The 27,278-nt window shown below is 34.3% G+C and overlaps 1 long non-coding RNA gene across 1 annotated transcript; it reads left to right on the forward strand.

The window, feature by feature from the left end:
* Window positions 1–24,084: 24,084 nt before the first annotated feature.
* On the forward strand, window positions 24,085–25,761 carry LOC136213171 (uncharacterized). Its single transcript, XR_010680303.1, has 3 exons — window positions 24,085–24,257; window positions 25,081–25,188; window positions 25,574–25,761. It is a non-coding gene; the product is annotated as an uncharacterized lncRNA (long non-coding RNA).
* Window positions 25,762–27,278: the final 1,517 nt, after the last annotated feature.

Consider the following 27,278-nt stretch of genomic DNA (forward strand, 5'->3'; position numbering starts at 1 on the left):
TAGTAAGTTAAGTAAACATATGAACTTTATAATTATTTATCTATCTATATATATATATATATATATATATATATATATATATGGGAGGGATCAAGTGAGAACCCTCTCTTAGATGAGGACACTTTGATAGGTGAGAACCACCTAAAACTACACTGTTTAACTCAATACTATAACCACCTGCTATTCCAATCAACAAATCGCGCAATCACTCACCAAAATCACGATAAAAAAACGCTCAAATCTCTCACATCTTCTCCATCACCGTTCTTCATCATCGTTCTTCATCAGCGATCTCAAGCATCTTCTTCATCATCGTTCTCCGTCATCTTCTCCATCATCGTTCTTCATCATCGTCAATTAGATCGACCTCCTTCATCATCGTTCCGTCATTAAACACTCCAAAAATAATCTGAAATCGCAAATCAGATTAAGAAAAAACGATCTACAGTCAAAGAAATAGCATCATTCAGGTAATTTTATCTCCAACAACTATAAATGAATATTAAATTGTGTTCTGTTTTTTATGTTTATAATTATTCAGATATTGCTTAAATCTGAAACAGATTGGAAATCATTCAGATTCTATTCCGAAACAATGGAATTGCATGAAATAATAGACAATGATCTACAGGAGAATGATGATAACCATGAAATTTCTCTGTCTTCAACTATTGAAAGAGGTACATGTGTTCTTCATAATTTCTCTGTTCTTCATAATCTAAAAAATCTTGTTCTAAATAATTGTTCATGTGTTCTATAGATATTAGTACATATTATTCATTTTTTATTTATAATTAGTTGTAAAAATTGTTGAAAAAATAAAATTGAGTATATTGAAATATAGAGTTCACTACGTTCTTCAAATTGTACCTCATGTTCTAAATAAAATTGTTCATATGTCCTATATATTATCACATATGTTCCAAAATTGCACTTAAATGCAGTGTCACATGAAGAGCAGCCAAATCATTCTTCCACTGCAATTATATCCTACACTCCACAAGTAGAAATTGTCCTGACTCCTGGAGGAACAAAAGAATGGAAGCCATGTTGCTCTCCGGAAAAAATACCTATTGTAGGAACAAAATTTAATACTATTGATGAGGGTATTGAATTTTACAAAGCATATGCCACTGAAGCAGGATTTAATATTAGAAAATCTACAGTGAAAAAAAGAAAGAACACAAATGTTGTGATTTTTCAATACTGTTTGTGCAATAAAGCAGGCCATAAGCAGAAAAAAAATGTTGAAGATACTGAAGGACATAAACCGAGAAGAAGATTAATCACACGTGTTGGATGCCAAGCACAAATTGTTTTAAAGTACTGCAATGATGGAAAATATATTGTCTTTCATTTAAAAGAGGAACATACACACCCACTTTACAGTCCACGATGTATGAAATTTCAAAAACAGGGAAGAAAACTGACAATACTACACAAGAAGCTGATTGTTGATAATTCTAAGGTGAGTCATATTCTAAATTTACTTTCCTAACAAAATCTACAATGTTTTCAAATTGTATTTACTTTCTTTATAAAATATGTTCATGTGTTTTGTGTAGATGAATGTCGGACCCGTAAGAACATACAGGCAAATAAAAGAAAATGTAGGAGGATACAACAATGTAGGAGCATCTAAGCAAGATTTCAAAAACTTCCACAGAGATTTAAAGGCTTACATTTATGAGTCAGATGCCCAAATGTTTATTGACATTTTCAGTAAGAAAAAACTTCTATGGTCTGCTTTTTTTTCGACTTTGATATGGATGAAGACGATCATCTCTGCAGAGCTTTATGGGCAGACCCCATTTGTAGAAAGAATTATGCTCTATTTGGTGATATGGTATCTTTTGACACAACATACCAAACAAACAGGTATAATATTACATGTACCAATTTCTTATTCCAATGTTCTAAATATTAATTGGCATGTTCTAAAATCTTATTGACATGTTCTAAAATCTTATTCTTATATTCTTAAAAAGTTTTCTTATTTACAAATATTTGTATATTATTTCCACAGATATAACATGATCTTTGGCCCCTTTACTGGAGTAGACCACCACAAAAAATGTGTTACATTCGCTGCTTGTTTCATTGCTAAAGAAGATATTGCATCATTTGAGTGGGTTTTCAAAACGTTTCTTAACGCAATGGGAAGCAATGAACCTACATGCTTAATAACAGATCAAGATCCAGCAATGAAGATTGCAATAAAAAATGTTTTCCAAAAAACAGAACATAGATTCTGCATGTGGCACATTATGAAAAAGATGAATGATAAAATAGGTAAGCCTTCCAAAGCATTGTTTACAATTAAAAATTTTAATACTTGATTGTTCTACTATATGTTTTGATCACGTATTAAATTGTATGTTCCAATATATTATTGGCATGTTAAATTTTTTTGTATATAATGAAGATACTTACTGGTTTTTTTAATAGGTCGTGCAATTATGCAAGAAACCAATTTCTTAAAAAGGATTCAACCAATTGTCTGGAGTGTTGAGATTGAACCTGAAGAATTTGATGAAAAATGGAAAGCAGTCATTTCAGAGTTTAATTTGGAAAAACATGAATGGCTAGGTCAAATATTTGAAATCAGAAAAATGTGGATTCCAGCGTACTTCAGGGACTTATTCCTAGGAGGAATTATGAGAACTACATCAAGGTCAGAGAGCGAGAACAACTTTTTCACTGCTTTTACAAATTCTCATTTAAGTCTTGTAGAATTTTATTTGAGATTTGATAGTGCAATGGATGCACAAAGGCATAACCAAGCTCACAATGACAATGATGCCAAACATAAAAGACCTGTATGCAAAACACCAATGGGTATTGAAAGACATGGAGCTGATGTTTATACAACTACTGTCTTTTATGAGTTTCAGGAAGAGGTTTATAATGGTTCTTTCTTTTGTGGAATAGACGGATTCTATAAACAACCTCCTTTCGAAATTTACACTATCAAAGAGCAAAGGACATCAAAAAACTTTCAGGTTATGTACATCAACATTGAAGACGAAACAAAATGTTCGTGCAAGAAGTTTGAAAGACAAGGCTTACCATGTAGACACATGGTGTGGGTTTGGATGGCAAAAATGCTTGAATCAATTCCTAACATGTATGTTCTTAACAGATGGACTACATTAGCAACAAGTCAAAAAAACATTAATCTGCACAGAAATCTTATGGAAGAATGTGCTGCTACAATTGATAAGAAAACATTGCTGAATCAACTATGGTCAGAGATTAATGTTTGTGTCTATTTAGCTCAAGGTAATGAGGAAAATATAAAGGATCTTGTGAAGAAGTTTCAAGGAATCAGAATGGATTTAGAAGCTAACATCACTCAAAAAGACACTGAGAAAAACAGAACTCTTACAAAAAATCAAGACATTGAAATGTTGATTGGAACTAGTGTACCAACTGAAATTAATGTCAAAGCACCAAAAATATCAAAGAACAAAGGTACAGGTGTACATATTCCAAAAGGAAACGGTGATAAAAGATTGAAGAGTGAAAGAGAGAAAGCTGTTGAGGAAAACCAGAAAAAAAAGAGGTTATGCAGAGTCTGTAATCAGCTTGCTAACCATGATAGCAGAAACTGTCCAGAAAAATAGAACAACTAATCTCTTATATTGTTTAGAACATATGATACATGTATTAGAACAACGATTTAATATTTCCAATATACAATTTATTGTCACAGAATTATTTTTTTTCTATGTAAGAAGCTGAAAATTTCTTATTTTTATTTCTCTAAAATTTGTTATTTTTATTTCTCTATCTTTTTACCCATATTTCATTCAATGACATAATTAACATATTTCAAAGTATTATAAGTATAATAATTATTTCATGTTCCTCTATCTTTTTATCTATATTTCATCCAATTTATGACGTGTGCCATAATTATCATATTTTAAGTATTACAAATATGATCATTATGACATGTATCAAAATGAATCTAACATGTTTATAGTGGATATAAACATGTATAACAGTAAAAATTAACTTCAAGCTTCTAATTCTATTCTAATGAATTTCCATATGATTACAATTTTGTTAAACAAGCCTCTAAGCTGCACACCTTTCCACTCTAAACAAATATATCCAATCTACACTTCATTGCTGTTATCAAAATCGTGTATGTTCCAAAAAATATGTTTTATGTTCCAACAAATATGTCTTATGTTCTAACATATATAACATGTTAAAAAATAAAACACAAACTTTGCCAACAGAAACTTCTACAATATATTTTACAAAAATTACAATAACTATCCCATATATATTACAAATTATAACTAACTAAACTAATAATACTAGTGTTCATTCTTCCATTTTAATGCCTTCCCATTAACAGCAGCAACTTCTTTGTTTCCAGGATCTGACAAAATCCTCCAACAGAACTCAACTCTAAAATTCTTCAACGGATCAACCTGCAATATTACAAAATCAATATTACTAATATTCTCAAAATAATAACATCAACCTATCATAAAAAAGATTAAAAAAAAACTCACATTGTTATCTCCAACTCCAATATCCCATTTATCAACATCTTGTCCAAAATATAATTCCATATGCTTCATAAGGAAAACACCACAATCATCATTGTTGGTTGTGTCTTTACACTTCAACTTCAAATGTCTTGCACTATAAGCACTGATATCATTCAAACATTCAGGGCTTTCTCTTTTAATATAAAGTGAATATGCTTTCACCTGGAAAACATAAAACAACATCTTATGAATATTAAAACATATCATAAACTATTCAGAACATACAGTTAGTTTTTCAGAACATGATAATAAATATATAGAACACAATAACAAAACTAAAAAACAGTTGAGTAATATTACCAAAGCCTTTGCAAAACCCTTATATTTACTAGAAGGTTGAACACCTTTCTCAAGAGCCTTGTTATCAATAACATCTATTTTTCCAGTAAAATGGTTGATAACAAAAAGATAGAAATGTGCAGCATGAACAACCGGAAAGAACACCTAAAAAGATAAACCATTAGCAATCATAATAATTTCAAACAAAAATTACAGTAAAACACAATTTACTTTTAATATAATTACCAACTGATAATTTTGTAAACTATCTACTTTAGCCTCACGAAGTTCATAACTAATCCTCTCAAAAAAAGCATCGTGTCTATCGTTGTACTTAGTAGATCCAGGAACTCCCTTATCTGTACATAGTAACAACTATACAAAAATACAACATTCATATTAATATAATCCAATTTCTTTTTAACAAAAAAAAAATATCAAAAAGTAAAAACACATACAAATGGTACAGTAGAGAAGAAGAATCTGTTCGCAGCAATTTGACCCCTGCTCTTCCTTTCACCATTCAATATTCGAGACCACGCATCAATAACATTACAAACCAAATGATTCTTTCCTGACAAGGTCATAATCTCCTCTCTATTGATTGTGGACAAAGAATCACTATACAACAACTTACTTCAAAAAAAGCAAACAGAATAAAATAAAAACAATAAGTATATCTTAAAGAAAATTCAAATTAACACAAACAACATTCAATTAAGATCTTACTGTGGGTCTCCATTACAGAAAGCATATTCCACCAACATTCTCCTCGAACCAAGCATATTATTTAGTAAATGCTCAGACTCAACCAAAAATGGAGACTGTAGATACACAGGCAACTTTGAAATCTTTTTTGCACGATTTCCAACACCACCTTCTTCCACTTTCTCACCTACATCTTTCTCTACTCTCCTATTAACAACATAAAAAAATAACAAAAAGGAAAAAAAATTAACCATGTTCCAAAACAGAAAACACATACTCTTAAATTATATTCTCATGTTCTAAAATATAAACCATATGTTCAAAAAACACATACAGATATTCTAAATTACAAAAATTCTTAAATATCACTTACATTGCATTACTATTAGAAACATCATCAGTAAAACAGTCATCAAGTCCAGTAACTCCTACTCTTACCACTTCTTCCACAAACTCTTTCCGAACTTCATCCAAATCAATTTGACTATATTTCATACCACACCTACTTTTCCACTACAAAATATAAAAAAATTAATACCATAAAACAAACTATAATTTCAAAATAATGCAACAAAACATTTATTATAAGTGGACTATACCTTTTCAGCAAACTTCAAATCATTGTCCATCACAATATCTCTCATGTACCGCATTACAAAAAAACCACATGTTTTATGATCTTTCTGCTCTGGCACACCCTACAACACAACAAGCACAACATTAAAATCATGTACATCAATCTAACATTTACGTTCTAAACAATTTCACACATGTACAAAACCAATATACAAATTAAGAGTTACCAAAAGTGCAGTCCATTTGACTTTAATTTGATCATTCCCAGAGTATAATAGAATAGCGCTGTTAAAATGAAATTCATTAAAATCAGGTACATAATCTTAATCTTAAAACATAATTATATATCAAATAAACTATAAAACAAAATATAAACAAAAAACATACTCATTCACAACATCCATCCATATATCTGCCCTTGGCAAACGCCTTCTCAATGGATCCAACCAATAAGCTCTAAAATTCGTCAAATCGATAACTGACAACGTCCAGTGTCCACTGAAAATAATACTATTATTATTTCAAAATAAAGAAAATTACTTACAAAAATATTAAATAAAATAACTAAAATTTCATACCTTGTATTATATGGACACAAAAAGATAGACTTATCCATCGTGGACATCTTCAATCGATTCATCAACTCATATGAGCGCTGACTTACTGTTTTAGTACTTCCAATTGAATAAGTGTAATAAGGATCGACAAAATAAAACAATTTGTCCATTCCTCTTTTCTTCAACAAATTAAACAAGTAGCTACATAAAAACACAAAAGTACATAGTAAGAATCAACTACAACTAATATAAATAAAACTATAATATTTCAAAAACAAAATACCTCATATAGAAAATTATAACGTTGCAAGTTATCTCTCCCATATGAACCAAAGAATATATCCTGCCTCAACAATAATGCTTTAGCAGCATGTCCAAACAATTCTTCACCAACAACATAGCTAACAAAATTGCCTTTCACCAACTCGGAATTAGCCCATTTGCACAGACTCTGTAACTTATCTGGAATATTTCTAGGCAAAGCTTGTAAATCTACATCCACAACATCTTCTATCATCACGTTATCAACTTCATCATCAACAACAAACCTGTTGACAAAACAAACCACCTTAAAACATAAAAAAGCAATAAGATAATCAGAAACATAAAACCTATGTACTAAACAATAAGGCATATGTTCTAAAATATAACAAACATTAAAAAAATAAACAAAATATAAAATAATTCTTATCACATACATTACTTCAGGATCAGAATTATTCTTCGCATCTGCAACATCCACTTTCTCAACAAATTTTTTTGTTTGTGTAGATCCACCTTCAGCTCCAACAAAATCATGCAACTCTTGACTCAACAAATTAAAATTTGGACAAGAATATTTTTCTTCAGATTTCTTCATTGGAGTTTCACTTTCTCTCTGATCTTTCTTCTCTCTTTTTATTCTTTCAACTAAAGCATCTATCTCATCAAAAAATTCAGAATTAAGATAAGGATGACTATCTTGACTAGACAAATCACATTCAAAATCTCCAGTCATTCCTGTATCTTTTTTACTTTCAGCTTTGTTCTCATTAACAACTTCTTCTTTCCCTCCTTCACTTTGACTAACTGGATCTTCATTGCCTCGAGTATATTTACTCCATAAACTCTTTATCACATTACCCATCTCAACGCTTGTACCATCTTCACCAAAAACAACATTAGCTTCTTTCAACATAACATACATTTCATTAACTTTAGAACCCAGTTCTTTAGCTAATGATTGGAACTTAGAAAGAAATTCCTGCATATGCAAAACCATAATTAAAAAACAGGGCAAGTTATAAATAATAGTAAGCATGTTCTAAAATTTAATAAACATGTTCTAAAATTTAATAAGAATTGATGCGAACATCCTAACTGGGATCAACAATCATACGCGCCTTGGCGGATCTCCTCTCGGCGTTCCCACCGAGGTTGTATCTAGGAGGGCGGATCCCCTTAACACGCGAGTGGGGCGGATCTAGGCGTACGCCATGAGGCGTACCAACAACTACACTGGGCGGATCTCAAGTTTACTTCCTGCCGAAGGAATTCACCAACAACCTCTGACGCTCCGTACCTGCACCTCTGTACCTGTTGTCTGGGCGCATTACCTATCTTACCCTCTTATTATTAACTGTATTGTAACCCTAGTAGGGGTAGTCCCTGTCCTTTGCTTATCTTTTAGAGGTTGTATTTAAACCCTCATTTTGTAAGGATATGGCAACTTTTATCAATCAACTATCATTTCTCTTTGACATTAAGGTTTATACCTTTGTTTATCGGGATTCACTCCTTCTAGTCTAGCTAGAGAAGAAGATCTTTGTTGGTTTACGATTAAAACCTCCATTTATCGCTTTCAATCTGTATCAGTTGGTATCAGAGCCAATCGTTTCCTGACCCGAAACTTCTTTTGGCAATGGTTCAACCCCGACAACCGCAGATTCCATGGAAACCAGTGACCGGAGATATGAGGAGCTGAGAGAGCACCTCGCGGAACAAATCCAGGCCAGCCTTGAGCGGCAGAAACAAAACGACCAACGATTCCAGGAGCTAACCGCTTCCCTAGAAAACCTCAGATTGGAGATCCGTGCAGTGGTCAGACCAGCCGCCGGGGAGTCCGACCAGAGGAGGGAAGGAGTCCTTGAACCACGACCCCAAAGGCAACCCACGCCACCTCGACTGCCATTGACAAATGTCCAACTTCCATAAATGGGTCCTAGGGATCCTGAGGTAAGAAGACCCAACTTTGTCCTTGTGCATAACGCTGATAGCGATAGTGATGATTTTGAGGATCTTGGGAATAATGGTGCCTTTAGAAATATGAGGGATGTTGGTCCGATTGATAACAGGCGTGTGGGTATGGCTAGGGCAGAACCAGACCTAGGAAACTTTGATAGAGATGACGCCTTTAAGCTAAAAATAGATTTACCATCTTTTGGTGGCGAGCTGGATATAGAGGGATTCTTAGATTGGTTATCGGAAGTTGAACGTTTCTTTGAGTATGCTGAGATTCCTGATGAGAGGAAAGTAAGGCTGGTGGCATATCGCCTGAAGGGTGGCGCATCAGTTTGGTGGGATCAGATGAGGGAAGAAAGAAGAAGAGGGGGCAGAGATCCGATTAGATCTTGGCTACGGATGAAGGCGATGCTGAGGGAGCGGTTCTTACCGCCGGACTACGAACAGTATATCTACAGCTCCTACAGAGGATGCTCTCAAGGGACCCGAAGTGTCCATGAGTATACTTCTGAGTTCTTAAGGCTTTCGGCGAGAGCCAACCTGTCTGAAACTGAAAGCCAAAAGACCTCTAGGTATCTAGAAGGGTTGAGATACAATATCCAGGATCGTATTGGCACACAGATGGTGGTTAGAGTACAAGATGCTAGGAATTTAGCCCTCAAGGCTGAGTCCCAACTGACCGGGAGATCTAGGAGATCCGCCACTACTGAGTATACGCCTGGAGGAAGAGATAACGTGAAGTCTTACGACAAAGGCAAGCAGGTGGCGAGTGCCAGTGGGGCCAAGGTTAACAGTGTGGGAAAGGGATCCGTTGGAGATGCTAGACCATACAAAGAAGCACCTATACCACCCAAGAGCAACAATCCGTATGCAAGGCCAGCACCTTTCAAATGTTTTCGGTGCAATGAGCCAGGACATAGATCCAATGAGTGTCCTAGAAGGAAGAGCGCCAACATGGTGGAGAGGTACGAAGATGACTATGACGAAGAGGATGAAGTATTTTGTGAACCCTTGGGAGAAGATGATGAGGTGGCGGGTGAAGAGAGGTACGCCATCCATGTGGTACGGCGTTTGTTAGTCTCCAGCCGGATAGAGGGCGATCAAAGGCACCGACTATTCAGAACCCGCTGTCTTGTGAAGGGTGGGCGATGTAATGTGATAATAGATAGTGGGAGCCAAGAGAACATTATGAGTAGCAGCGCCATTCAGAAGTTCGGGTTGTTGGTAGAGGCGCACCCTGATCCCTACAGGGTGACCCAGAGATGCAAGGTACCGATTGAGATTGGTAACTATCATGATGAAGTCTGTTGTGATGTGGTCGATATGGACGCATGCCACCTATTGTTGGGCCGACCCTGGCAGTTTGATAACAACGCCACCCACGCCGGAAGAGAGAACACTTACAGATTTGTGAAGAATGGGGTGAAGTTTGTCCTTACACCAATGGTGAGAGAGCCAAAGGCCGACGAGAAGTCTACCTTGGTAATCTGTCCTACACACAAATCGTTTGTCAGCGAATGTGAAGAAAGCCAAATGGTATATGTGGTAATGGTTAAGGCGAATCACGAATCCGCCCAAAGGGACGAAAGGGAAATGTCGAGTGAAGTGACCCGCCTACTTGGCGAGTATCAAGATTTGTTCCCCGACGAACTGCCGAGTGGGTTACCACCTTTGAGGGACATCCAACATCATATCGATCTTGTGCCCGGGGCTAGTTTACCAAGCCTCCCACATTATCGAATGAGCCCAAAGGAGAATGATGTCATGAGACAAAAAGTGGAGGAACTCATCGAGATGGGATACGTTAGGGAGAGTATGAGTCCTTGCGCTGTTCCAGCTTTACTTACACCGAAGAAGGATGGGTCTTGGCGGATGTGTGTTGACAGTAGGGCTATTAACAAGATCACCATCAAGTATAAGTTCCCGATTCCAAGGTTGGATGACATGTTGGACCAACTTGGCGGATCTCGAGTCTTCTCCAAGATTGATCTCAGGAGTGGGTATCATCAGATACGAATCCGATCTGGGGATGAGTGGAAGACTGCCTTCAAGACAAGAGATGGATTGTATGAATGGTTAGTTATGCCCTTTGGGATGACCAACGCCCCTAGTACTTTTATGAGACTGATGAATCAGGTGCTTCGCCCAGTAATTGGGAAGTTCGTAGTTGTGTATTTCGACGACATTTTGATCCACAGCCAGACCTTGGCGGAATATGAAGAGCACTTGCAGACCGTGTTTGACCTGTTAAGGAAACACCAATTATACGCCAACACCAAGAAGTGTGACTTTGTCATGGAGAGCTTAGTTTTCCTTGGATTCGTGGTCAGTGGGAATGGAATCCAAGTTGATGGGGAGAAGGTAAGAGCCATCCGAGAATGGCCTACCCCGAGGAACGTGGGGGATATCAGGAGTTTTCATGGGCTAGCAACGTTCTATCGCCGATTCATTAAGAACTTCAGTTCCATAGTGGCCCCGTTAACAGAATGCTTGAAGAAAGGAAAGGGGTTCGAGTGGGCGGACGCCCAAGAAGAGAGCTTCGCCTTGATCAAGGAAAAGCTGAGTACAACGCCAGTGCTGGTGTATCCCGATTTTGACAAATTGTTTGAAGTTGAGTGTGATGCCAGTGGAATTGGGATTGGTGGTGTCTTGATGCAAGAAAAGAGGCCCATTGCCTACTTCAGTGAGAAGCTCTGTGAGGCACGGCAAAGGTGGGCAACGTATGATCAAGAGTTTTATGCTGTAGTGAGGGCATTGAAAGTATGGGAACATTACTTGGTGGGAAAAGAGTTCATCCTCTACACTGACCATCAAGCTCTCAAATACCTGGGAAGTCAGAAGCAACTTCGAAGCGCCATGCACGCCCGGTGGTCTGCCTTCATAGATAAGTTCCCCTATAAGCTTATCCATAAGGTGGGAAAACAGAACATAGTGGCGGACGCTTTGAGTCGGGGGATTGCACTAATAAAAACAGTCAACCTGGAGACCGATTGTTTCGAACACATCAGAGGAGAGTACCTGGCGGATCCTGACTTTGGAAGTATCTGGGAGAAGTGCCAGCGCCAACCTGGGGATGGGGCATATCACTTAATGGATGAGTATCTAATGAGGGGCAACCAACTTTGTTTACCCTGCACTTCTATCCGCGAGAAGGTGGTCCGAGATCTACATGGCGGATCCCTGGGGGGGCATTTTGGGCGAGACAAGACATATGCAGCAGTAAGTTCCCGTTATTTCTGGCCCAAAATGAGAAGAGATGTAGCGTACCTGGTAGAACGATGCTATATCTGCCAGACCGCCAAGGGACACACAACAAATGCTGGCTTACAGCTGCCCCTACCTGTACCTGAAACCATATGGGAGGATCTGTCCATGGATTTTGTCCTAGGGTTACCCAGAACTCAGAGAGGCATGGATTCCATCTTTGTGGTTGTTGACCGGTTTTCGAAAATGGCACACTTCATACCATGCCGTAAGACTAACGACGCCTCAGCAACTGCCAAGCTATTCTTCAAAGAGGTTGTCAGATTACATGGTGTACCAAAGAGCATTGTCTCAGACCGTGACACAAAGTTCCTGAGTCACTTCTGGCGGACCTTGTGGGCTCTTTTTGATACTTCTCTGAAGTTTAGTACCACCGCCCACCCTCAGACAGACGGACAGACAGAAGTGGTCAATCGGACTCTGGGAAACTTACTGCGCAGCAAATGTAAGGATAAGCCCAGGATGTGGGACGTGGTTTTAGCACAAGCTGAGTTCGCCTACAATGGATCTGTACACTCGGGAACTGGGAAGTCACCCTTTGAGGTAGTATACACTAAGACCCCGAATCACGTCCTTGATATAGCCCATCTTCCCAAAGGAAACGTGACTGCAAACCAGCTAGCCAGAGACTATGTCCAGATGCACCAAGAGGTGAAGGAGACTCTTGAGGAGAGAAACCAGAAACTAAAGGCTAAGGCGGATGAGCACCGCAGGGACCTACAGTTCGAAGTGGGAGATGAGGTTATGGTTCACTTGGGAAAAGAGAGGCTCACCAACGCCACAAGCAGCAAACTTCGACCGAGAAAGTACGGGCCATATAAGATCACCAAGAAGGTCAATGCCAATGCCTATCATATAGCTTGGCCAAACTGGCTTGGTAAAGTCTCACCGGCGTTCAATGTTCGTGACCTTAGCCCGTGGAAGTCAGATGGCCCTTTGGAGAACAACACAGACCAGCCAGTACCGAATTCTTTTAAAGAAGGAGAGAATGATGCGGACATCCTAACTGGGATCAATAATCACACGCGCCTTGGCGGATCTCCTCTCGGCGTTCCCACCGAGGTTGTATCTAGGAGGGCGGATCCCCTTAACACGCGAGCGGGGCGGATCTAGGCGTACGCCATGAGGCGTACCAATAACTACACTAGGCGGATCTCAAGTTTACTTCCTGCTGAAGGAATTCACCAACAACCTCTGACGCTCCCTACCTGCACCTCTGTACCTGTTGTCTGGGCGCATTACCTATCTTACCCTCTTATTATTAACTGTATTGTAACCCTAGTAGGGGTAGTCCCTGTCCTTTGCTTATCTTTTAGAGGTTGTATTTAAACCCTCATTTTGTAAGGATATGGCAACTTTTATCAATCAACTATCATTTCTCTTTGAGATTAAGGTTTATACCTTTGTTTATCGGGATTCACTCCTTCTAGTCTAGCTAGAGAAGAAGATCTTTGTTGGTTTACAATTAAAACCTCCATTTATCGCTTTCAATCTGTATCAAGATTGTTCTAAAATTTAAAAACAAAGGGAAAGCTATAATAACGTACAAAAATTTCTGCTGGTCCACTAGAAGAAGCTTCTCCACATTCCTTCTTATTGCCAACTTCAGCATCTTGTTTATCTTCATTCCTATTCACTGCTTCTTTTTTCAAATTTCCTTCATCCCCATACATACCTTCTCTTACCAAGTTTTCTCCTACCAATATTCTATTTAACACAATCCCACTTCCAAATCCCCTCAATTTCTCCAAAGCCATCCTCTTTTGAATTCGTTCTTTATTCCAAACAGATATCAATGGATAATCTCTTGGATTAACAACATTAGCTCGTTGAAGCCTATCAAAATAACTTATCTACAAAAAAATAACAAAAATGAACAAGTTAAACACAAATTAAAAAATAAACAACCAACAAATATTGTCAAACACATAATCAAAAAAAAATATACTTACCAACAAGAAAGGAAGGGGACCTGTGAAAAAAGTAGGACTCCTCTTCCAATCACTGACAGAATCCAACAAATGCTTATATGCAAAAGAACACCAGTCCAAATTTACAATCTCATTAACATTCCTACAACTATAAAGAAATTTATAGTTCATAGCCTGGTTCTTGGTTGAACGAATACAACAATTCACCGCACAGAATATGAAATGCAACAAAAACTCATCACACAATGGTTTCGTCTTCAGATCATTCAGCTTAGCAATCACAGTACTATTAATTGGACTTCCACTCACAAGCCCAAAATAAGACCTCCATTCAGCAAAAAAATCTGAACAATCATCTTCCCCAACATCTCGGGGCTCCTCAATCTCTACACCTCCACAAGGCAAGCCATAAACAGCTTGAAAATCTTCCTTAACAAACTTCAACTCTTCACTATTACCCAACATAAGGCTACACCTATCTACATTAAAACTATTGACAAGTCTTTCACAAAAAGAAGCATCATGAACATCTAAACTTAAATCCAAAAAACCACCAAATCCAATCCGTCTAATTGCATTCTTATGAGTCTCTGGAATATCATTAAGAATACCAATAAACTGTTTAGGAGGTATTCTTTGACCAAGAGCAGTCTTATTCCTTTTAGAAATATTTTCATCATCACCTGCACTAACAACCTTCTTCCGCTTCTTTAAAAACCTAGAAGCAACATTTATGTTTCTTGCAAACTTAACTTTCTTTAGCTTCCTAGCATCAACGTCTTCCTTTAAACCATCAACAGAAGGGTCAGAAACTTGAGAAGAATCAAAACCTTTGCTACATAGACTCCTTGTTTGTCGTCTAAACATACCTTTACTAGATTGACTACTTGTTTCCTGCTTCAACGCACCTTTGATAGATTGACTCCTTGTTTCCCGCCTCAACAAATTATTAGACGGAACAACATAACTAGAGAGCAAATCATTGTCAGCAGGAATGGCTGACATTGAAGGTCTTTTAGAAATGGAAGGTCTTTTAGAAGTCCTCTTAAATCTTCTAGATGTCTGTCTTTTCCACTTATAGCTTCAACATGAACATCACTCTTACCTTTCTTCTTATTTTTCATATCTTCATCAGAACAATATTGTTCAATAATTTCATCCAGCAAATTCTTATCAATCACATTACTTGGGAAACTATCTTCTCCATTTCCGCCCATTTTCTACAAAAAAACAGAACATATAATCAACATTTTAGAACAAACAAATGCAAATATAGAACAAAATATAAAACAAATGCAATAACTCATCAACAAAACATAAACTAATTTAACAAAGCAATAACTCATCAACAGAACATATGTTCAATATTTTAGAACAAAAACCATACAAAATAATACCACAACAAACTTTGAAAGTTCAAACAAGCAAAACCCCCAAACAAAACCAATATCTCATTAACAGAACAATTGTTCAAAATTTTAGAACAAACACATGCAAATATAGAACAAACTTTGAAAAAAAATAAAATCATTTTGAAACTTACTAAATTTCAAAATCAAACCACAACAAACTTACAGATTTCAAACAAATGAAAAACCTACAAATCAAAAAGCAACAAAAAAAAGGTATCAAAACTAAAAAATAGAGAACAAACATAAAACAGAACAATATACCATTAACAGAACATACGTTCATCATTTTAGAACAACAAACACAAAATATAAAACAATAATAAAACAACATAAAAACATTCTCAAACTAAATACATTTGAATACAAAAAACATAGAAAACACATACAGAAACTTCTTCATAAAGTTCAAACAAACGAAACCCTAGAAAATCAAAAAACTACATAAAATCGCTATCAAAATCAACGAAAAATATAAAACAACAAAATAAACGAAGAACATAAAGCAACAAACCTCGTTCAGACGAACAAATTCATGGAAAAAAACGAAAAAGCGAAAAAATGCAAACAAAAACAATGAACAGAAAAAACGAACACGATAAACAACTAACCAAAGTTCAGAGGAAGAAATACACGGTATAATTGATGAAATGCAGAAAGAAAATCTTCTATCAAAAACAAAGTTGATCGACTGTAGAAATGAGAGAAGATGGAAACAACGAAGGAGTCGAGGAACAAGTCGAAGAACGAAGAGACAGATCTTTTCAACTTCAAAAACGCGCGACTTCTCAAATGAAACTCACCGTTTTTGTCAAAAAAAATACCCCAAAACTACGTAGTTTTAATTGGTTCTCACCTAAAAAATGTCCTCACCTAAGAAAGGGTTCTCACAAGAGCCCTTCTATATATATATATATATATATATATATATATATATATATATATATGGGTGAGATCCAGCGTGACAATGGCTTAAGTTGTGACAAGGAGTTTATTGTGTGACATAACAAAACTACGTAGTTTTGATGATAATTAAAAAGGGCAATGTGGCAAATTTGTAAATAAAATGAAAGAGAGAATAGAGAAAATTGTTTTATTTCTTTTCTTTAAAATATATTTTCCCGACATCTCTAACATCGTTTTTTGAAAATTTTTATACTATTAGACTCGTCTAAATTAGACGGTCATTTTAAGATCCCTGAAGCTCAAGTAAAAAAAATTCCGGTGAACGGAATCCGGGTAGGTATTTTCCGGCGAGAAAAAAAGTGCTCAGAAAATTCTCAAAAAATTCCAGAAAATGTAACACATTATTCTAAGAAACTTTAATTCTTGGGTCGAAACAGGAGTTCTTACGGTTTAGTCCCAATAAAAAATTTTCCTTAATTTTATCCATTTTACATGCTTCAACAATTTGTTGGGACTAAACCGTAAAAAATCCCGCTTCGACCCAAGAATTAAAGTTTCTTAGAATAATGTTTTACATTTTCTGAAATATTTTGAGAATTTTCTGGGCACTTTGTTTCTCGCCAGAAAACGCTCACCCGGATTCCGTTCACCGGAATTTTTTTTACTTGAGCTTCAGGGATCTTAAAATGACCGTCTAATTTAGACGAGTCTAATAGTATAAAAAATTTTGAAAACCAAGGTTAGAAATGTCGGTAAAATGTATTTTAAAGAAAAGAAATAAAACATTTTTCTGTTGGAACAATTCAAGTATTATGTTGGAACAAATGGTACACTGATTTGAAACAAATGGTACACTGATTTGGAACAATGTAAGCAGAAAAAAAAAAACGTGCCCAGAAAATTATCAAAAAATTCGAAAACATGTAAAACATCATTTTAAGAAACTTTAATTCTTGGCTCAAAATGAAATTTCTTACAGTTTTGACCCAATAAATTGTTGAAGCATGTAAAATGGATAAAATTAAGGAACAAGTTTTATTGGGACTAAACCGTAAGAAATACCGCTTCGACCCAAGAATTAAAGTTTCTTAGAATAATGTTTTACATTTTTTGGAATTTTTTTAGAATTTTCTGGGCACTTTTTTTCTTGCCAGAAAATGCTTACTCGGATTCCGTTCACCAGAATTTTTTTTACTTGGAGCTTCAGGGATCTTAAAATGACTGTCTAATTTAGACGAGTCTAATAGTATAAAATTTTTCGAAAAACGGGTTAGAAATGTCAGAAAAATGTATTTTAAAGAAAAGAAATAAAACAATTTTCTGTTGGAACAATATAAGTATTATGTTGGAACAAATGATACATTGATTTGGAACAACGTAAGTAGGACAAAAAACGTGTCCAGAAAATTATCAAAAAATTTCAAAACATGTAAAACATTATTTTAAGAAACTTTAATCCTTGGCTCAAAGCGAGATTCCTTACAGTTTTTACCCAACAAATTGTTGAAACATGTAAAATGGATAAAATTAAGGAAAACTTTTTATTGGGACTAAACCGTAAGAAATCTCGCTTCGACCCAAGAATTAAAATTTCTTAGAATAATGTTTTACATTTTTTGGAATTTTTTGAGAATTTTCTGGATACTTTTTTACTTGCCAGAAAACGCCCACCCGGATTCTGTTCACCGGAATTTTTTTTACTTGAGCTTCATGGATCTTAAAATAACCGTTTAATTAAGACGAGTCCAACAGTATAAAATTTTTTGAAAAACGAGGTTGGAAAAGTTGGGAAAATGCATTTTAAAGAAAAAAAATAAAACAATTTTCTCTTTCCTTTTATTTACAAATTTGCCACCTCCTTTTGGTTAATTACAAAATTGGTCCTTATCACACAATAAGGTTTGTCGCACCATAAGCAATGTGTCACACCTGATCTCTCCTATATATATGATGACACTTTGTTATGTGAGAACACTCAAAACTACGCAGTTTTGAGTATAAAAATTAAATAAAACACAAAATGATGCTAATGGGAGTCAAACCCAAACGCTTCCACCTACACTACATGCTACTTACCAATAAGATAATTTCTTTTCTTGTACATTATGTCGCGTGCTGCTTAATATACTATTGTTTGTATCTTCTATTGTTTAATATTTGATGCATACACTTATTAATATTGATTAAATGTGTATAGTAATGAATTATTAATAGAAAAAAAAAGAAATGTGCATAATAATGAATTATTAATAGAAAAATAAATCCAAGAATATGCTCCAATTTCTTATTTATTTAATTCCTCTATATTTTTGTAATTTATTTTTTAAAATGTTAAAGACGATGTTCTAAATATTGTTACATACGTTCTAAACTTTATAATTTGTGTTCTAAAAATTAAGTATAATGTTTTAAAAAAATTAGTAAATATATGGACCATTTTTGTATTTGTTCTATAATATAATTTACAACTCATATTCTAAATAACATAACGTATGTTCTAAAAAACATAACGTATGTTCTAAAGTTTATAGTTTGTGTTCTAAAAATTAAGTATAATTTTCTAAAAAAAATCAGTAGATATCTGGATCATTTTTGCATTTGATCTATAATATAATTTATAACTTTTGTTCGAAAAAACATAACGCATATTCTAAAAAATACAACGTATATTCTAAAAAATATGTCGTACTGTCACGTCCGTGACTAAATTTCTAGAATTTATATTTTGATATTAGTATATATGATAATTATCAGGTGTGTGATTGTTATTTGGTGTTATAAGAAAATTTTGGGGTTAATTCGATGGTTTTAGGTGTAAATTAAAAGTTTAGGGTAATTTTAAGAAGATTATATAAAGATGGAGGATCAAATTAGATTTTTTCCAGATTTGGAACGAAATGATCATCATCATCTTTGGTTTCTTTTTTTCCATTTTTTTTCCTTTCTCTGCCTCTTCGTCATTTTTATCGTTTCTGGACCGTTTCTCCACCGTTTCTTTGATTTACGGAGATTCGACTGTCCGAATCATTCAAAATTTAAAACATAGCATCCTTATACATAGATCTAAGTCCTAACCGGAGAGTTTTTAAGTTTCGAAATGTTTGAAGGGGAAACGTCTTAGACAGAATTTAGAGGAGAATCGATCGGATTTATTTTTCTTCAATTAATAGCCAAGGTAAGTAACTATCAACTATATTTTGAATTTTATGTATATAGATATATATATATAATCAAAAAAAATTCAGACAGTGATATTTTAAGGTTATGCAGGAATTTTGTAAAATTAGGGTTTTTCATGATTTTGCTTTTTATTGTGAAATTACGGTTCAAATGAAGCTATTGATTATGCTTCTATGTGAATTTCAGATTTTACTTGATTATGTTGATTTAAGGCTTAATTTGGTTGATTTACATATATACATATATGTTTTTGGTTTCGATATATATCTATATTGAACAAAATGAATTTGATGATTTCTTACGAATTGATTTTGGATTGAGAAATCTGTTGTGGTTATTTTTACAAAAGGGCTAATTGAAGCCAAATGATTTATGGTTATGAAATAGTTTGGAATTTGATTGTGAAAGGAAATTTGGGCACGTTATGATTTTATGATTTTATATCCATCGAGAGTTATCCGGATCGGTGGTTTTATATTTGAAGACCATGTTCAATGGGGGACATGGCTTGTGTACACAGTCTGAAGACCTATTGGGTATGGCAGCGAAGTGTTGAGTAAGACCATATGAGATAGGCAATGTTAAGAGATGTCTCGACTATATATGTGGTTATAGATTGATACTTAAGGGGAGAAACTCAAGGATGGATACAATGTTTTAAGTTCATTTGGATTACGTTTTCGGTTATGATTGATTTTGATATAAGGTTTTACGTTTGATTGAATATGATTTGGTTTGATAAAACATTTATTCGATTATGAATTGGTTTGATAAAATTATATGAACTTTGGTTTTGAGTATATTTTATAAGGTTTTAATTAAATCCTTTTCTAAAGGTATATATATAGCTATGTTAAGTAAAGTTGGTTTTTATAGCTGATAGTTTCTTACTGAGATTTTTGTCTCACGTTTTTAAATGATTTAATATTTTTAGGTGATAAAGTACAAGATATAGAGAAGGTTACCTACCGATTAGGCGAGGTTGGAGACTCCTAAGTATTGATTATGATCTTTCTATTTCACACCTGATGCCGATTGAGGTCGTCTAGGGTCGGGTGTGACACGTACGTTCTAAACTTCATAGTTCGTGTTTTAAAAGTTAAAATATATGTTTCTAACATATGTTTTAAAATATATATTTTCTTATATAAATAAAACATTAATATGAACTTTTATTAAAATATATAATATATTTTTATTTAAAAAATATAGTATTGGATTTTTTTAGCATCAAATGTACTTAATAATATATAAATAAAAGAATTATATAATGAACAAACTAAAGCAAGCATATTTTTATTTAAAAAATATAATATTGGATTTTCTTTTAGCATTAGAGGTACATAATAATATATAAATAAAAGAATTGTATAATAAACAAACTAAATCAAATGTATTTTTATTTAAAAAATATAGTATTGGATTTTTTTTAGCATCAGAAGCACTTAATAATATATAAATAAATGAATTATATAATAAACAAACTAAAGTAAGTGTTCCAACAGTAGATGGTGTGTGCTTTACTTCTCATATGCTCCAGTCCCAGGTTCGAATCCCTCCATCCTCATTTTCTTAAAATCTTTAAATAAAGGTACCAAATCTACGTCGTTTCATCTTGTTCTCACATAACTAAGTGTCCTCACCTAAGCCCTAGTTCTCACTTGATCCTTCCCCTATATATATATATTAGGGTATGGATTGAGGTTTCAAGGTATAAAACATATTTTATTTGTGATATATAAAAAATAATGATATATTTAGAATTTAGTTTTTATTATATGATGTAATTGAAATTTTTATATGATTTTCATATAAAAGGCCTATATATATGGAGTAATTAAATATATATTATTTTAGTTTTAAAAAGCCCAAATAATTGATATTTGTGTAAATTAAAAAAAATAATATGTGGTTACACTTTTTTTTTATCAATTCACTACAACAAATGAGCACTTGTGCCACGAATCATGTCACGAGAATGTAAAATTCGTGGCATATTTTTAGTTAGCCACGGAAAAAATGGATTCTACCATAAACTTTTGATCACTTGATGTATTTATGCCACGGTTAAGTTTATTCCGTGGCAAACATATACTTGTGCCACGAATCTTGCCACAGTAACTTTTTTTGTGTGGCTGAACTTGTTTATGCCACGGGAAAAGTTTAAGCGTGGCATACACTTACTAATGCCATGGGTAATTTATTTGGTGGCAAACAATAATTTATTATGTAGCAAAATTTTCACTTACTATTCTCACTATTTTATTTAACAATAATATTAATAATACATTTAATTCTCACTATTAACTTTAAATAATTACCCTAAAAAATTTGGAGTACCGCCAAGTTGTCCTTCCCTCAATTGTTAAGTTACCGCCCTCTTCACCAAATAATCCCTCCAAAAAGTTTTCCCAATTTTCATTCCCAATTTGAAAATCAAATTTCAAAAGCTTAGACAAAACCCTTATTCCAAAAAGCTCAAGCCAATTTCACAAAAATTAGACACATGTAATGTTTATGCTTATGAATATATGCTTTTAATGATGTGTAATGGTGATATGTCTTGCGACTCTAATTTTAGTGAGAATTTTCTCAAATTTGAACTAAAATAACCTAAATGCCTTAATTGAACTAAAATATCAGAAATAATCTGATATGAATTATAAATGGGATAAGGTACCAAAATAGGCCTAAGATTTTTGGAGAAGTACCAATTTAGGCTTAACGTTCAAAATAGTACCAATATAGGCTTAACGTTTACAATATATTATCAATTTAAGCTTAATGTTTACAATATAGCATCAATTTAGGCCTCACGTACAAAATAGCATCAATATAGGCTTACCGTTTATAAAATAATACGAATTTAAGCTTAACGTTTACAAAAATATATCCAATTTAAGCTAAACGTCACAATTAAATTAAGGGATAAGGTACCAAAATAGGCCTAAGGTTTTTGGGGAAGTACCAATTTAGGCTTAACGTTCAAAATAGTACCAATATAGGCTTAACGTTTACAATATAATATCATTTTAGGCTTAACGTTTACAATATAGCATCAATTTAGGTCTCACATACAAAATAGCATCAATTTAGGCTTAACGTTTATAAAATAATACGAATTTAAGCTTAACGTTTACAAAATATATCCAATTTAAGCTAAACGTCACAATTAAATTAACCATATTATATTTTTTTCCTATTAACTTTATATGTTATCTTTTTATTTAGTTCTATTTTCTTATTTATTATAATACAATTAATTAGTTTTCTTGACCATTAAAATCTTATATTTGTTTTTCATCAACCATTCCATGACTCCGAAATTCTATGGCTCATGTAATATATCTAAACTAAGAGTAATTGAATATCCACAATATTTCGAACGCTAAGAAATATTGTGGATGTTCAATTACTTTTAGTTTGCATATATTATATGAGCAATGAAATTTAGTAGTCATGATATCGTTTATGAAAAACAAATATAAGATTTTAATGGGCAAGAAAACTAATTAATTGTATTATAATAAATAAGAAAGTAGAACTAAATAAAAAGATAACATATAAAGTTAATAGGGAAAGAATATAATATGATTAATTTAATTATGACGTTTAGCTTAAATTGTATATATTTTGTAAAACGTTAAACTTAAATTCATATTATTTTGTAAACGTTAAGGCTATATTGGTGCAATTTTGTACGTTAAGCCTAAATTGATGCTATATTGTAAACGTTAAGCCTAAATTGATATTATGTCGTAAACGTTAAGCCTATATTGGTGCTATTTTGAACGTTGAGCCTAAATTAGTACTTCCTAAAAAACCTTAGGCCTATTTTGGTACGTTATCCCATTATAAATTAACTAACTAAATTATTTATCAATTATTAAAGGGAATGGGTTAAATTGAAGCTTAGATAAGTAGAAGGGTGGCAATTGTGATAGGAAAAGGGCATAATTGAATTTAACTTTAAAAGGTTGGGTCAGTGTGCATAGGATTGAATAATTAAGGGGTTCAATTCGGAATAATAAAGAAACAGTGAGATAAGCTCTCACATTACGGATTAAGGTTGAATTCTAACCCCCATTCACACCGCCTCCTTTCTCTTCTCTCTCAAATTTCTGCCGTTAACAAGAAGAAGAGCAGCAGTCATCCGACCGGCCGCCGTTCTTCACCGCGCCTGCGTCGTCGTCCCTCCGCCAAGTCCGATTCGTCATTCCCCGCTCGCCCCTTCACCATTCACCTCGGTCCACTGCGACGGCAGCTCCGTCGACGACAGGGGTAGCCGGAGACGAGCGGATCCGCGTCTCGACGTCTCCGTAACTCTCAGGTACCAGTTCCGTGATGTTTTGTGTAGAAACTTTACTCGTTTTTTTTGGTTGTTTGCTACGCCCTAACGTCGTTTCTTGTAAAATAGGCCACAAAGTTTGAATGGTGAAGGGACAAGCGGGGAATGACGAAGCGGACGACGACGCAGGCGCGGTGAAGAACGGCAAATGGGTGATTTGGTGCGTCTTTCGTCTCTTCCTTTTATTCTTTTTATTGGATGATTTGTGGAATATTCAAACAGGTTTTCCTCCGAAGCACCTTTGCTGCAGTGGCATGTTTGGTTTTATGGATATGGAAGATGTTATTTGCCTTTGCAGTATGATTAAGGTAGTTTTTGTGCATTACTATTGAGATTCCTATTACAATGACTTTGCTTCTTAATTTCTATGGAACACAAGTTCCTAAAGAATTCATATGTGCTTGGTCCTTTTTTTTAAGTTTCACATTTTATTTCTCTAACTAATGTCTATTGTGGATCTGGTATAATGTCAAGTAATCATTTAATCCAAAAGCCAAAGAAAAGGGAAAAAAAGAACATACATTTACATGAAAAGATAATTGATATTAAGAAATAAGATGCAATGGATCTAAATCATTATAGAACTTTTCTATTTCTGGTTGTTTTATATGTTATATACTAAGTTGACCAATGGAATGTAAAGCCTTATCATTCATCAATTTGTGTTATTGGTATGTAATGGCTTTATTACTATAGCTAGCAAGCACTAAACATAAATAAATAGGCTAAATATCTCATATTAGCTAATTATAAAGACATTTAACCATTTATCTGATGCAATTATCTTTCTATATGTAATTTTTAGAACAAATTTATGCTTACGTTTATCCGTACACAAACAAAAATATCACAATAAAATAATTGGTTGCTCTCGAGACATTCCATCGAGCAAATTGAATAGATATAACATTGGTAATCCAGTTCTCTATACAGAACTGATTCCAGTTCTATACAGAACTGGTAGTTCTGTTTCCATTCTAACTGGATACAGAATTAGAACCAGTGATGTTTACAGAAATGGAAACCAGTTCTGTAATGGAATTAGTAACCCAATTCTGTTTACAGAACTAGTTCCAGATGTCGGAATACATAGTTTGATTTATATATTTTTTTGTGCATGTAATGTTGCAGGAATTTGACTCCACATATGGTCTAGCATGGCTTTGCATAGTGGAAACAAGCTTTGGTTTTTATGTTACCCATTCAATAGGAGGCTTCTTGTATTTCTCAATTGACAAGGTTTACATCTTACTCTTTAGGATTGCTTTTGAGCCTTTGGATCAAAGTTTATCCTTGCATTTCTATGTTATGGTTGTCATTCATGTTCATGTTGTTTTTTACTTTAAAATTACAGAGTGCACGTAGGATTTTGTTAATTGAGGAAACAAAACTCTTTAGTTGAGGTAGCTGACTTGTAGGATTTTATATGAGTCATTTTTGTTGAGGTTGCTAACCTTTTAATTTATTTGGAATTAAAATATACTCTAATCTAGTGTAATATCTGTGGTTAAATTTAACTAGTCAGCCTGTAAGTGATTTGGTGGCATATGCAGTTATTGAATTGCATTGGTAATATTAATATATATAAATATTGTCTTAACTTTGATTGTTGATTTTGTAACAGTTGGTGAATTAAACCATTTGGTTTCTTCAACTACGAGTGGGGTAACTCCAATCTTTGGAAGCTTGCTGCGAATCTCATTTTTTCTTATGATTTCTTCTATTATTATTTGTATGGTACTGATGGGGAAAAATTTATATTGAATACTTTTGATAGATTTCTTTTCCTGTTGGGATTTTTATTGGATGGATGATAGCTAGAAAGATTCATGTTTAATTAATAAATATTATTTTTAAGAAGATTGGTTGAAATTTGAGTCTTTGTTCACTTTCATATTGATTTTAATGAGCTTTATCCATTCAAAAGATCATATAATAATAATAATAAATAAAAAATAAATTACCACTGATTATGTTTGCCACGATGATGCTTGTGGCTAGGAAATCTTTACAGCCACAATGAATCTATTTTTGCCACAGTTATGCTTGTGGCTAAACAAAATTTCTAGCTAGAGGTTCTATTTTGCCACGGTTATGCTCGTGGCTAAACAAGATTTCTAGCCATAATTATTTTACTTTTGCCACGGTTTTGCTCGTGGCTATGTTGGGTTGATTGCCACTGGTTGCTATTACTTGCCACATGTATTTTATTCTTGCCACGAGTTTATCCGTAGCAAAATGATGTGATTAGCCACAGACGTTCCCGTGGCATAAGAACTCATTTATGCCAGGACCATTATTTTTCCGTGGCAACTAGTTAGCCACGATCACTTGTGCCATGGAAGAATTTATGTGGCTATGTAGTGTAGCCACAGAAATTTTAAACTTGTGCCACGATTTTAACCGTGGCACAAGTGCCCATTTATTGTAGTGATTGCATGCATGTAGTTTAGTCTACGACTAGGAGTTGACATAGGTTTTTGGCATTCCTAAAACAAGAAATTTTTAGTTTGATACTATAAAAATTACCGTTAACCACCTCAAAATATAAAATTTCATAAATTAAAATTGTTTAGTGTCATATTTAATATGTAACCTAATTTTTTATTTTGCAAATCATTATTTTCAGAGTTTTCTCTCTCTAAACATTTACTTCCTCTCTCCTCACCAAACAACACATAAATGACATCAAAATTAAAAGGTTGAAGAATTTTTTTTTTTTTTTGAAATACGGATCTATCCCAATGGGAATTCCAACCAGGTTGGTATCCCCGAAAAGACAAAGAACCTAATATATAAATGAAGAGATGAGAAAAGTATGAAACCAGTACAAAGAATGTTTTAAGAAAATCTAAACATATCCCTACCAAGGGCATTATCTCTAGCAAGAAGGGAGCAGAAGTCTGGAAGGGTATTCCACATTTGTAAATCTGAGGCCAGACGTCCGTAATTAGCAAGAGCATCTGCCACTTGATTTCCCTCACGGAACACATGAGAGACAACCACATGAATATGCGTCATTGAATCTAAACAATTTAACCAATCCACACGCATTGTCCAGGGAATGATCTGCGCACGAGCACGGAAAATTCGAATAACGTAAGTCGAGTCACTTTCAATCCAGAGACAAGTCCATCCACGTGACCTCGCAATCGAAACTGCAAAAATAGCGGCTTGCAATTCCGCCATGTGTACCAAAGCACAATCAAGGGGGAAGGCAAATGAGCCAAGGGGATGCCCCTAACTATTTCGAAAAACCACACCGCAACCAGCTCTACCCGAGATCACGGAGGCATCAGTGTTAGCTTTAACCCAATCAGACGGAGGGG

Source organism: Euphorbia lathyris, chromosome 1 (genome assembly GCF_963576675.1).
Source record: "Euphorbia lathyris chromosome 1, ddEupLath1.1, whole genome shotgun sequence".
Lineage (NCBI taxonomy): Eukaryota > Viridiplantae > Streptophyta > Magnoliopsida > Malpighiales > Euphorbiaceae > Euphorbia > Euphorbia lathyris.